The sequence below is a fragment of the Pseudophryne corroboree genome, chromosome 4, assembly GCF_028390025.1.
Source record: "Pseudophryne corroboree isolate aPseCor3 chromosome 4, aPseCor3.hap2, whole genome shotgun sequence".
In the NCBI taxonomy this organism is placed as follows: Eukaryota; Metazoa; Chordata; class Amphibia; order Anura; family Myobatrachidae; genus Pseudophryne; species Pseudophryne corroboree.
Genome location: NC_086447.1, coordinates 794,700,997 through 794,716,013, shown reverse-complemented (window position 1 = coordinate 794,716,013; position 15,017 = coordinate 794,700,997). Strand labels below are relative to the sequence as shown.

The 15,017-nt window shown below is 45.3% G+C and overlaps 1 pseudogene; it reads left to right on the top strand.

Moving 5' to 3' along the window:
* The first annotated feature begins 14,435 nt into the window (after positions 1-14,435).
* Positions 14,436-14,554, top strand: LOC134912075 (5S ribosomal RNA; annotated as a pseudogene).
* The last annotated feature ends 463 nt before the right edge of the window (positions 14,555-15,017 follow it).

Genomic DNA, 15,017 nt, shown 5'->3' with positions numbered 1-15,017 from the left:
GGTCAGTGTTGTGAGGCTACGTCCACGCGTTGAGACCATGCCGCCTCCCACCCAAGGCCACATACCTTTTTCAGGTCGTGCTCGCCTACAGCACGCAAAGGTCCCAATCTAAGGGCAATATGCATTCTGGAGCTTTTACCCAGTGGGTAAAGCCATGTGCGTGATACCCAATAGAAGCCTATGGGCTTCTTTTCAATGTTTTCCCCTGAGAGATCCCTCCCCAGACCCCAGTGGCCACTGCATCACTCTGCGCATGAGCAGAAGGACTCTCTGGTCCTAAATCTGGTAGTCCTTCTATAGCAATGGATAGCTCTTATCGGGAGAGCTGTCCTTTGTGATTTAATCATATCTCTAAGTACATACTGGCGTTATTAACGCCGGTATATACCCTATAAGTGACAGATGCCTAGTACATCCCGCCCTGATTCGCATATTATTAGAAGTGTAATCAATAGTTTTAGAGACTCTGTAGGTGTATCTTCCCGTTTGCACCAGTCTGACCTACAGTATTTGTTTGTCTCTCTGTTCTCAGTAACAAAGCCGGACTGACCATTCGGCAACCTACTGGCATGCAGGGGCCTAACTAAAGTAACTCATTTTTTTTTTATTCCACAGGAGCCCCAAATTGTAAACTTACTTTGCAGCATATATAGTTTAGATGAGGCTCTGGTCAGTATACAGGTCATGATCCCTTTGTAATATCAGCCCCTGTGATGGTGTAATGCCGTACCTGTGTTTCCGGATGACGCTTGCTGGTTCAAGATCTCTCACGACTTCTTCCGTAGGAGCCTGTGGCAGAAGAGTGGACACCCCAAAGAGGACCCCACGGACAAAGGAAATGCAAATGTATAGTGACCATACAACAGCAGCGGCTGCTGCACCTGGGCTGCAGCACCGACCAAAGACTGCAGGGGGAGCTGGCAATAAGTCCGCCCCAGACTCCTGTGAAACCAGCCAATGAGAGTCTGGAGGCAGGCTTACAGACAATAGACAGGCTGAGCACTGCATGCTTGTGTCCATTGCTGTGGCAACTGCTGATCCCTGGGTAAGGAAGCCAGCCCATATGTTACATACAATTTGACATATATGTTCATATGGGCTGGCCAGGTCCCCTCTGCACTCTTTGGTCGATCCTGCAGCCCAGGGGTAGCAGCCGCCGTTGCCATACAAATAAAATGCATATGCAGCAGGAGGCATCTGCAGGAGATAGACGCCTCTTGCAGGTATTTGTGAGATCTGAGTGCTACATCAGATGAAGCCGCATTGGATCACCATAGCGACCATTGGATGTGACTTGTGATTGTAGCTAACCTCGTCAGTCTGCACATTCTGAAGCTTACTCAGCCTAGCCGTCGCATTCAGCCGAGCCTAGTATTTCTGTGTCCGACAACGCAGACCCTGGTCCCAGCATGCCTACAAAACTGGGCCATAAGCCTCCATTTTGTAAAATGTACCTGGTCGCCACCCCTGCTATGCCTCCCAAATAAACACCGCAGCATGTGAATCATATTGCGGCTAAGGAGGGGCTGTGAGCGATATCACAAGACCCAAGCCATCGGATTTGTAAGTAAATCATCGGGTATGCTCACAAATTCGAATCAGGCCCATAGCACATACACATCACATTGTATAAAATATTCTCTTCTAGGCTACTATGTAAGAAAGTAAACAAGTAACATCAGAGCACATGGCGGGGGTGTGGTACCAAATGTCAATATTCTGAATGTTGATTTGGACATTATGTCAACATGTCACATGGTGACATTTACAATGTCACATGTTGACATTGTGAATATGATCATATAATTTTTAGATGATTTTAGCCCTAAATCTAATCGGCATCCAACCCTTACCCTTCTGTGGACTGTGTTATCCAACCAGCCCCATAACACCCATTCTCTCCCTCCACTGGCTGCCTGCAAGATGGTAAATCGTCTTCAAGATTGGCTTACTCACTTTCAAAGCCCTACATGACCAGGGCCCATGGTACCTGAAGCAGCTTCTGATTCCATACTGTCCCACTCGATTACTGCGATCTGTAGATGAAGGACTATTAACAGTACCTAGAATCTCCCGTAATTCATCTGGGGGTCGAGCTTTTAGCCATGTGGCTTCAACTCTATAGAACTCGCTTCCCCGTACAGTTCGAGAGGCCCCCACTCTAGAATCCTTCAAAAATGAACTCATGACTTTCCTGTTTACTCAAGCATATCCATAATTGTCCCTTTAATATCGCCATGCTCTCTTTATTTTATGAAAAGCTATCCTGTTCTTCATTGTTTCTGTAATGTATTTTGTAAAGTCTATTAAGCGCCTTGAGTCCTATTGGAGAAAGAACACTATATAAATGAAATGATGATGATGATGATGATGATGATGATTGATTATTATTATTATTATTATTATTATTATTATTATTATTATTATTAACTTTCTGCTTGTCAACATTCACAATGTCAACTTTTTAACATTGTCAACATTATGTCCATATCAACATTCTGAATGTAAGTATCATTATTGCATGCCAGTGGTGGCAGGTCAGCATTAAGATAACTGGACTGTGCTGTATTGGTTTTGCTTTATTGGGATAAAATATGTTCTTGAAGATAAAAAAAAAAATGAAGCTGGTGAAAGGTTCTAAAGCTTTCCATTTCTTTTTCCTCTTTTATTTCAACAAATCAAAATTCCCATTGTACGAGTATTTACTGTATCTCTTTTGCAGTGAAAAAATATCCAACTCCTTTACCAAAAAAATGAAAGGAAAAGATGCATTTATTTTGTATTAAAGAAGTATTCAGTTATAGCACTGTACTATTTACCCCTATAATACAAAGATTTTCAAAACAGATATTGTAAGAACTTTAGAGTTGAATTGCTGCAGTAGCTCTGTTAGCTGTGGTTAAAACACGTAATTTCTGCTGCATACTGTATTTGTGAATGTTCCTGTCAAAGTACAGTAAATGGTAGTATTAACAAGTCTATTCCACTTACTGGGAAACATCATATAAATGTGCCTTTAGGATACCATACAATGGTGTACTGTATGTTTAAAGGTTCTAAAGTTTTATTTCAAATAAATAAATAAATAAATAAATAAATAGCAGGTCCATACAAAGTACAATTATTTCTAAGCGGAATACTTGTATAGGTTTATTTAAACATTACTTTTGAAATACCCTGAATATCATTTATAATGTATTATTATTTAAAAATATAAATGCATGCAACAAAGGTGGAATTCAATTAGTCCCATTAATTTTACAGGGGTGAAAAAGTGTTGTAGTCTCGTGCTATAACACCTGAGCTCATTCAATTGCACTGCCTTTTTCACCTGAAACCCCTTTTTAACTCTCGTTAAATTAACGTGTTAACGGGCGTTATCATATAGAATCCGTGCTAAGTTCACGGACCTATGCGCTATCAGGGTCGCAGCACCTGTTAATGCGCTAGTTTTCAGGGATCTGTTTTCGAGGCTCAAACACCCCCCCCCCCCCCCCCACACACACACACACACACACACACACACACACACACACACACACACACACCATTAACTGCTGCCTTTGGGGCAAATTAGATGGGATCAGTTAGCCCGCAGTTAATTACCATGGCTGATTGAATTCTCTCCAAAGTGAATAGAAACACTGTTATTTTGAGATACATTATTAATGACCTTGCCATTACTTATAGGGCTTGATTCAGAACCGTACACTATGCAGATGTTAATAGAGTTTGGTGTTTTTTGTTATTTTGCGTGTGCGAAAATCCCTAAGAGCTCCTACAGTGCATGCACTACACATAAAGTACACACAAATGTGCTGTTGCTACTAAGATGCATGGCCTCATGTTACAGGAGAAAAGGGGGGTGGACCCGATTCGGGAACCTTCAACAAGCCCGGCCCTGGGTATGTATTACTTGCTCCTCCCTCTCCCCCTTTCGTCATCACTGGATATATCTCCTTCAAATACAGGGGCAGATTTAACAACGAGTGATATTCTTATTATCACTCATTACGAATGATAAATGGTGCTCCAGCAAATCAGCTCCTAACTGTCATGTGTTTTAAAAATTGAAGAGTCACATAGTGAGTGGTCAAGTCCCTTTGTACTCATTCAAAAACCTGATGGGAGCTTTGTGTTTCTGCAATGATTTCCATAAATTGAATAGTGCATCTAAATTTGATGCCTACCCAATACTTTGTGTATATGAACATATTGAGAGGCTGGGAAAAGCACAGTACTTAACCACTCTAAACACAACCAAGTGCTGTTGACAGACAATGCAAAAATAAGAATTTACTTACCGATAATTCTATTTCTCGTAGTCCGTAGTGGATGCTGGGAACTCCGTAAGGACCATGGGGAATAGCGGCTCCGCAGGAGACTGGGCACAAAAGAAAAGCTTTAGGACTACCTGGTGTGCACTGGCTCCTCCCCCTATGACCCTCCTCCAAGCCTCAGTTAGGATACTGTGCCCGGACGAGCGTACACAATAAGGAAGGATTTTGAATCCCGGGTAAGACTCATACCAGCCACACCAATCACACCGTACAACTTGTGATATGAACCCAGTTAACAGCATGATAACAGAGGAGCCTCTGGATAGATGGCTCACAACAACAATAACCCGATTTGTTAACAATAACTATGTACAAGTATTGCAGATAATCCGCACTTGGGATGGGCGCCCAGCATCCACTACGGACTACGAGAAATAGAATTATCGGTAAGTAAATTCTTATTTTCTCTGACGTCCTAGTGGATGCTGGGAACTCCGTAAGGACCATGGGGATTATACCAAAGCTCCCAAACGGGCGGGAGAGTGCGGATGACTCTGCAGCACCGAGTGAGAAAACTCCAGGTCCTCCTCAGCCAGAGTGTCAAATTTGTAAAATTTCACAAAAGTATTTGACCCTGACCAAGTAGCAGCTCGGCAAAGTTGTAAAGCCGAGACCCCTCGGGCAGCCGCCCAAGATGAGCCCACCTTCATTGTGGAGTGGGCTTTTACAGATTTTGGCTGTGGCAGGCCTGCCACAGAATGCGCAAGCTGAATTGTACTACAAATCCAGCGAGCAATAGTCTGCTTAGAAGCAGGAGCACCCAGCTTGTTGGGTGCGTACAGGATAAATAGCGAGTCAGATTTTCTGACTCCAGCCGTCCTGGAAACATATATTTTCAGGGCCCTGACAACGTCCAGCAACTTGGAGTCCTCCAAGTCTTTAGTAGCCGCAGGTACCACAATAGGCTGGTTCAGATGAAACGCTGAAACCACCATTGGGAGAAATTGAGGACGAGTCCTCAATTCTGCCCTGTCCGTATGAAAAATCAGGTAAGGGCTTTTACAGGATAAAGCCGCCAATTCTGACACACGCCTGGCTGAAGCCAGGGCCAACAGCATGACCACTTTCCATGTGAGATATTTTAAGTCCACAGTGTTGAGTGGTTCAAACCAATGTGATTTTAGGAAACCCAAAACAACATTCAGATCCCAGGGTGCCACTGGAGGCACAAAAGGAGGCTGTATATGTAGCACTCCCTTAACAAACGTCTGGACTTCAGGCACTGAAGCCAGTTCTCTCTGAAAGAAAATCGACAGGGCCGAAATCTGGACCTTAATGGATCCTAATTTTAGGCCCACAGACACTCCTGCTTGCAGGAAATGCAGGAATCGACCCAGTTGAAATTCCTCCATCGGGGCCTTTTTGGCCTCGCACCACGCAACATATTTCCGCCAGATGCGGTGATAATGCTTTGCGGCTACATCCTTTCTGGCTTTTATCAAAGTAGGGATGACTTCGTCTGGAATGCCTTTTTCCTTTAGGATCCGGCGTTCAACCGCCATGCCGTCAAACGCAGCCGCGGTAAGTCTTGGAACAGACAGGGTCCCTGCTGGAGCAGGTCCCTTCTCAGAGGTAGAGGCGACGGGTCCTCTGTGAGCATTTCTTGAAGTTCCGGGTACCAAGTCCTTCTTGGCCAATCCGGAGCCACGAGAATAGTTCTTACTCCTCCCCGCCGTATAATCCTCAGCACCTTGGGTATGAGAGGCAGAGGAGGGAACACATACACTGACTGGTACACCCACGGTGTTACCAGAGCGTCCACAGCTATTGCTTGAGGGTCCCTTGACCTGGCGCAATACCTGTCCAGTTTTTTGTTGAGGCGGGACGCCATCATGTCCACCTTTGGTTTTTCCCAACGGTTTACAATCATGTGGAAGACTTCTGGGTGAAGTCCCCACTCTCCCGGGTGGAGGTCGTGCCTGCTGAGGAAGTCTGCTTCCCAGTTGTCCACTCCCGGAATGAACACTGCTGACAGTGCTATCACATGATTTTCCGCCCAGCGAAGAATCCTTGCAGCTTCTGCCATTGCCCTCCTGCTTCTTGTGCCACCCTGTCTGTTTACGTGGGCGACTGCCGTGATGTTGTCCGACTGGATCAGCACCGGCTGACCTTGAAGCAGAGGTCTTGCTTGGCTTAGAGCATTGTAAATGGCTCTTAACTCCAGGATATTTATGTGAAGTGATGTCTCCAGGCTTGACCACAAGCCCTGGAAGTTTCTTCCCTGTGTGACTGCTCCCCAGCCTCGCAGGCTGGCATCTGTGGTCACCAGGACCCAGTCCTGAATGCCGAATCTGCGGCCCTCTAGAAGATGAGCACTCTGCAACCACCACAGGAGAGACACCCTTGTCCTTGGGGACAGGGTTATCCACCGATGCATCTGAAGATGCGATCCGGACCATTTGTCCAGCAGGTCCCACTGGAATGTTCTTGCGTGGAATCTGCTGAATGGGATTGCTTCGTAGGAAGCCACCATTTTTCCCAGGATCCTTGTGCATTGATGCACTGATACTTGGCCTGGTTTTAGGAGGTTTCTGACTAGCTCGGATAACTCTCTGGCTTTCTCTTCCGGGAGAAACACCTTTTTCTGGACTGTGTCCAGGATCATCCCTAGGAATAGAAGACGTGTCGTCGGGATCAGCTGCGATTTTGGGATATTGAGAATCCAACCGTGCTGCCGCAGCACTACTTGAGATAGTGCTACTCCGACTACCAACTGTTCCTTGGATCTTGCCCTTATCAGGAGATCGTCCAAGTAAGGGATAATTAAAACTCCTTTCCTTCGAAGGAGTATCATCATTTCGGCCATTACTTTGGTAAAGACCCGGGGCGCCGTGGACAATCCAAACGGCAGTGTCTGAAACTGATAGTGGCAGTTCTGTACCACAAACCTGAGGTACCCTTGGTGAGAAGGGTAAATTGGGACATGGAGGTAAGCATCCTTGGTGTCCAGAGACACCATATAATCCCCTTCTTCCAGGTTCGCGATCACCGCTCTGAGTGACTCCATCTTGAATTTGAACCTCTGTATGTAAGTGTTCAAAGATTTTAGATTTAAAATAGGTCTCACCGAGCCATCCGGCTTCGGTACCACAAACAGCGTGGAATAATACCCCTTTCCCTGTTGCAGGAGGGGTACCTTGATTATCACCTGCTGAGAATACAGCTTGTGAATGGCTTCCAATACCGCCTCCCTGTCGGAGGGAGACGTCGGTAAGGCAGACTTTAGGAAACGGCGGGGGGGGGGAGACGTCTCGAATTCCAATTTGTACCCCTGAGATACCACCTAAAGGATCCAGGGGTCCACTTGTGAGTGAGCCCACTGCGCGCTGAAATTCTTGAGACGGGCCCCCACCGTGCCTGAGTCCGCTTGTAGAGCCCCAGCGTCATGCTGAGGACTTGGCAGAAGCGGGAGAGGGCTTCTGTTCCTGGGAACTGGCTGTTTGCTGCAGCCTTTTTCCTCTCCCTCTGCCACGGGGCAGAAATGAGGAGCCTTTTGCCCGCTTGCCCTTATGGGGCCGAAAGGACTGCGCCTGATAATACGGCGTCTTCTTATGTTGAGAGGCTACCTGGGGTAAAAATGTGGATTTCCCAGCAGTTGCCGTGGACACCAGGTCCGATAGACCTACCCCAAATAACTCCTCCCCTTTATAAGGCAATACTTCCATATGCCTTTTGGAATCAGCATCACCTGACCACTGCCGCGTCCATAACCCTCTTCTGGCAGATATGGACAGCGCACTTACTCTTGATGCCAGTCGGCAAATATCCCTCTGTGCATCACGCATATATAAAAATGCATCTTTTAAATGCTCTATAGTCAGTAATATACTGTCCCTATCCAGGGTATCAATATTTTCAGTCAGGGAATCCGACCAAGCCACCCCAGCACTGCACATCCAGGCTGAGGCGATTGCTGGTCGCAGTATAACACCCGTGTGAGTGTATATACATTTTAGGATATTCTCCTGCTTTCTGTCAGCAGGTTCCTTAAGGGCGGCCGTATCCGGAGACGGTAGTGCCACCTGTTTAGACAAGCGTGTGAGTGCTTTATCCACCCTAGGGGGTGTTTCCCAACGTGCCCTATCCTCTGGCGGGAAGGGGTATGATGCCAATAACCTTTTAGGAATTATCAGTTTTTTATCGGGAGAAACCCACGCTTCATCACACACTTCATTTAATTCCTCAGATGCAGGAAAAACTACAGGTAGTTTTTTCTCACCAAACATAATACCCTTTTTAGTGGTACTTGTACTATCAGAAATGTGTAAAACATTTTTCATTGCCTCAATCATGTAACGTGTGGCCCTACTGGAAGTCACATTCGTCTCTTCACCGTCGACACTGGAGTCAGTATCCGTGTCGGCGTCTGTATCTGCCACCTGAGGTAGCGGGCGTTTTAGAGCCCCTGATGGTCTTTGAGACGCCTGGACAGGCACAAGCTGAGTAGCCGGCTGTCTCATGTCATCAACCGTCTTTTGTAAAGAGCTGACACTTTCACGTAAATCCTTCCATAAGCCCATCCACTCAGGTGTCGACTCCCTAGGGGGTGACATCTCCATTATAGGCAATTGTTCCGCCTCCACATCATTTTCCTCCTCGTACATGTCGACACAGTCGTACCGACACACAGCACACACACAGGGAATGCTCTGATAGAGGACAGGACCCCACTAGCCCTTTGGGGAGACAGAGGGAGAGTATGCCAGCACACACCAGAGCGCTATATATATGTTGGGATAACACTATACAGAGTGTTTTTCCCCCTTATAGCTGCTGTTTATATTACACTGCGCCTAATTAGTGCCCCCCCCCCTCTTGTTTTACCCTTTTCTGTAGTGCAGGACTGCAGGGGAGAGTCAGGGAGACGTCCTTCCAGCGGAGCTGTGAGAAAAAATGGCGCCAGTGTGCTGAGGAGATAGGCTCCGCCCCCTTCTCGGCTGACTTTTCTCCCTCTTTTTTCAGGAATCTGGCAGGGGTTAATATACATCCATATAGCCCTGGAGGTTATATGTGATGTATTTTAGCCAGCCAAGGTGTTCATATTGCTGCTCAGGGCGCCGCCCCCCCCAGCGCCCTGCACCCATCAGTGACCGGAGCGTGTGGTGTGCATGAGGAGCAATGGCGCACAGCTGCAGTGCTATGCGCTACCTTGGTGAAGACTGATGTCTTCTGCCGCCGATTTTCCGGACTTCTTCTTGCTTCTGGCTCTGTAAGGGGGCCGGCGGCGCGGCTCTGGGACCGGACTCCGAGGCTGGGCCTGTGTTCGGTCCCTCTGGAGCTAATGGTGTCCAGTAGCCTAAGAAGCCCAAGCTGGCTGCAAGCAGGCAGGTTCGCTTCTTCTCCCCTTAGTCCCTCGATGCAGTGAGCCTGTTGCCAGCAGGTCTCACTGAAAATAAAAAAACCTAAAACTAACTTTTCCTAAGAAGCTCAGGAGAGCCCCCTAGATTGCACCCAGCTCGGTTGGGCACAAAAATCTAACTGAGGCTTGGAGGAGGGTCATAGGGGGAGGAGCCAGTGCACACCAGGTAGTCCTAAAGTTTTTCTTTTGTGCCCAGTCTCCTGCGGAGCCGCTATTCCCCATGGTCCTTACGGAGTTCCCAGCATCCACTAGGACGTCAGAGAAAGGATAAATAGCCTTTTCTGCACCAGAGGACTGCTACAATGCAAGATGTAGCCATCTCTAGAGAATGATGGATACAAATTTAAGGCCCCGTAGACAGTAATTTTGTTGGGAGCCAATGAACATACCAGTATATTTCTGGAATGTGGGAGGAGTACCTAGAGGAAACCTACGCAAGCATGGGGAGAACATACAATCTCCACATAGTTAGAGCCATGGTGGGAATTGAATCCAAGACCTCAGTGTTGTGAGGCAGTAATGCTAACCATTACACTGTACGTGCTGCCCATAATACTACATATCATGTTCCTTGCAGGCAACTTTTTAATGTTACTGAAGGTTAAGGAGCAAAGGATTTGGGAACTACAAGATTATATTTGTTTTACTAAAGTAAACTTAAACTGTACTGTGAGATTGATTGTCTCATGAATTGGATTTTGTGGTTTACATAAAAAAAATAGAAAACTGGATTATTTCTTATCAGTGTACTGTGGCAGGGACAAACTCAGGGCTGCAGCATAGATCTCAGGACCAGCTGCCGGGGCTGACATTACTTTTGTGATGTTCCGCTATTTTCATAGGCTGGTGAGTGGTAACACGTATCTCTCTCTCTTTCTATCTCTCTCCCTCTGTATAGATACTGTATACAGTATACTGAATATATATATATAATATATATATATTTCTAAAGATAAAATAGTGTTCATTAACATTTTTAAGAGATATTTTAAGCCTATTTTTTTAATATACAGCATACAAGCCTAATTAATAACAATTATTGGCCCTCATTCCGAGTTGTTCGCTCGGTATTTTTCATCGCATCGCAATGAAAATCCGCTTAGTACGCATGCGCAATGTTCGCACTGCGACTGCGCCAAGTAACTTTGCTATGTAGAAAGTAATTTTACTCACGGCTTTTTCATCGCTCCGGCGATCGTAATGTGATTGACAGGAAATGGGTGTTACTGGGCGGAAACACGGCGTTTCAGGGGCGTGTGGCTGAAAACGCTACCGTTTCCGGAAAAAACGCAGGAGTGGCCGGAGAAACGGTGGGAGTGCCTGGGCGAACGCTGGGTGTGTTTGTGACGTCAACCAGGAACGACAAGCACTGAACTGATCGCACAGGCAGAGTAAGTCTGAAGCTACTCTGAAACTGCTAAGTAGTTAGTAATCGCAATATTGCGAATACATCGGTCGCAATTTTAAGAAGCTAAGATTCACTCCCAGTAGGCGGCGGCTTAGCGTGTGTAACTCTGCTAAATTCGCCTTGCGACCGATCAACTCGGAATGAGGGCCATAGTATTAGTAATGAGAGTTTTGTTAAATATATTAGCTAGTTAAGTAGTTATGAAGATTATAGAATAAAATAAAATAGAACACTTCTCTGCCACTAAAAAATAGATTGACTCCTTCTGGTGCTGATCCTTCCAGTATAAATGTATTCTCATCATCTGCAGTTTTAATATACGTATATACAGTAGGTCCAGCCACATAATATGGATTTTTTAGAATAGTTCCAAAATTCTGTTTATAATCATCTCCATATATTATCACTCAATAGCAGAGCAAATTTCTTACTCTGACTAGATGATGAATAATCCCTATTAGGAAAAACCTAAATATGTACAAAGTCTTGGGAGCTGTGAGGGTGAAGAGTAGAGGAGGCAAGGGTGTCACTGAATCACAAGCAGGATGAGGTGGTAATATATATATATATATATATATATATATATATCAAACAAATTCAGCACTCACGTAATATTGGCACTTCAATCTGTAATTCATCTGAATTCTGGGAATGTTAGCTACAAAATATTGCAATAGTTTGTTAAGCTGACCAGCCCCTTCACGGCCATTTCCATTTGGTTAGTCCCTACACTGACTTCCAAAGATATGAGCATTGCTTTCAGGCATCTTTTGGATTTTAAATACGCAGTATACTTCTATCATGGGTTTAGGCCCTGTCTCACACTTCTAAAGAGACAGGAACCACACCCAGGCATATCAGTTAATAAACACCTGGGGAATTTCTTAACATTTGATTTACATATGGACAAAAGGGGTGCAAGAAAAAGTGCGACCACAAAAATTCAACATCGTGGTGAGTGGGCAAATGATTAATATGATAGGAATGAGGTAAAGAGAAGAAAGAAGGAAAAACAGCAGAAGGGAGTGGAGAGGGGAGGGAAGTGGGCACAAGCAGGGCAGTGAGAAAAAGGAGAATTAGGGAGGGAAGGTAGGCAGGGGAGGGTGAGCTCCATATGAGGACTGTGTAATCTACGCTGTCAAACGTTATCATCATTTTTATTTATGTAGGTCCTCCACCTAGGCAATTGTCCGGCATATATTATATATCTCTCCTCCTAGAAAAGGTGTGGGTTATTCATCCTTCTCTACACGGAATGCTATAATGAGGTTAAAACTCCCTTTGTGCATATCCAGGTATTTATACAGTACTTTATAATTCAGCATATCCATATTGAGGCATAATTTAAGGCTAGTCTTTGGATCTGCACACAAAGGGGCTAACTTAACTCATACATTGCACTGACAATACTAGTTGAGCATTTTGCTTTGTACTATACTGCCCAGTATGCATAAAGTTAATATAGTTATATACCCTATATCTTCTTTTGTGTACAACTTGTATGATCCTGTTACAGTATATAATTATTCAGGAATTCTTTTTCTGCTTTGAAAATGTTTATGGTTATCTTCTATTTACCTGTTTAATATATGGATGACATAAGCTCACCTATACCATACCTGTTTTCAATAAGAGGTGCAACCAACGTATTAGATCAGCAAAATTAGCTAAGCAGAGTCAGTGTGCACCCTATAGTGCAGTAAGCACTAGTCTGTTATTGATGCTCATCTAATTCTCCTCCATTTCATATTAATTAGTGGGCCTCTGTTTTTTTCCTTTTAACCATCTACACTTATTCAGTGGACTCTCATCTATGATCCAGGGGATGATATCCACCTGCCTAATGTAGACGTCAGATTATTATTATTATTATTATTATTATCCTTTATTTATATGGCGCCCAGGGCCGTAACTAGGGGGGGGGGGGGGGGCTAATGGGGCATGCGTCCCGGGTGCAGGATTTGAGGGGGCGCTGAGGAGTTACAGAGGAGTAGGGTTTGTGGGGGGGTTTTAACCGACAGTGCTGTGCTGCTCCAGTGAGACAGCAGACGGCTCCTGGGGCAGTGTCTCTGACCCACCTACCTGCCCGCAGATGTCTCGGACGCTGTGCGGGTGAGCTCCAGTACCTGGGATCTCTCCAAAGCCGGTTACTGTCTTAAACTCTCTTCTTTGCCATGCAGTGCTGCGGCTAGCGTGCGGTGCACCGTACAAGCGAGCTATTGGTGCTGTGTTTTTCAGTAGGCTATGATCCCGGCTGCCTGCCAAGCACCAACCAATAACAAGCTGCCGGCTGCACCACATTGAGAGGACACACTGCCCCAGGCTTATGCTTGTTAACAGGTGCAGTCACCGATGTTACAGAAATCAAAGGTTCACTTTGCTAGCTATCCACCTGACAGTGGAAACTTAGAGCCTGGACAACCTCCAACTCTCACCGAGTATCACTACAGCAGCTTTGTGGTGAGTTTAAAGACAGACTTTATTATCGGCACTGTGCTTCCAGTTAGCAGTATCAACCTCCGCTTTACCTCCCAGATGGGGGGATTTGGTGTAGCTTATAGGGGTATGTAGTGTAGTGATGCATGTAGTGTAGTAACGTATTGCAGTATATAGGGGCATGTAGTGCACTGATGTGGTGTAGCGTATAAGGGGATGTAGGGTAGTGATGTAGTGTAGCATATAGGGTATGTAGTGCAGTGTATAGGGGCATGTAGTGTAATGATATAGTTCAGCATGTAGGGGATATAGTATAGTAGTGCAGTGGATAGGGGAATGTAGAGGAGCATGTATTTGAACACACTGCTGGAGGTACATGTGATGCATAGGGCATTTGGGGAATATTGTCCAATAGTATCCCCTTTCTAATTTTTATTTTGATAATCTAATTATTTTAGTCTGACATGGGTTTTTTTTTTGGGGGGGGAGGGTGGGGGTGGGGGGGGGGGTGTTTGGGGGGGGCAGGTGCCTAATTACTGCCTTGCCCCAGGTGAGGAAAATCCTAGTTTCGGCCCTGTGGCACCACAAAGAATCCGCAGCGCCCATTACACAGTACATAATCAAATGAGCAAACAAGAAAACAGCACTTACAATACAAGACAATATAGGACAGGTATAGAAAACCCGGAGTTAGGTGCCATCAAAGGGAGTATGGAGTATAAGATAGTGTAAGTAAGAAAAGGAAAGGCATATGAGGAAAGAAGTCCCTGCTCTTGCTAGCTTACAATCTAAAAGGCCACCATCTCTATTACTTTGTGGCTCACTCCTGAGCCACAATCTATTCTCTTATTCCGGTGCACTCTCATTAGTGTGTAACAACTCAGTTAATTTTCTCTACTACAATACCTCCCTGCACATGCCCGGTCTCATCTGATCTTGGAAGCTAAACAGTGTTGGGCTGGGTCAGTACTTGGAAGGAAGACCTCCAAGGAATACCAAGTGTTGTAGAGTTTGGACAAATACTGTTGCGGGATTCAATTTTAACACTAACAGCAGAATCACCACTTTTCTTTATTCTTTCTGTCCCCACTGGTAATTCTTAGCCACTCTGAAGTCCTAAGTTGCACCACTACCAACATGGTACCTCGTATACTGGTGTATAGGTCCTTTCAAGCGTCTTGAGCCGTTGGGGTCTTATTAATACAGATTTTTCTGTACTGGTCAGGGTGAAACAGATGTAGTACTGCTTATGTGTACACATCTTCTCAATCCACCTCACGGATAGATTGACCAGAACATATCTCTGTTTTTTATCTAACTTTGTCCTGCATCTTTATGTTGTAAGTTTGTCTTTGTCGGTGGGTTAAGGGGGGGTACTCACGGAGTGATCGCTGCTTAAAATCTAAGCAATCTGACTAGATTGCTTAGATTTTAAGCATGATCGCTTTGTGTGTACCCCCCACAGCGATAGCGA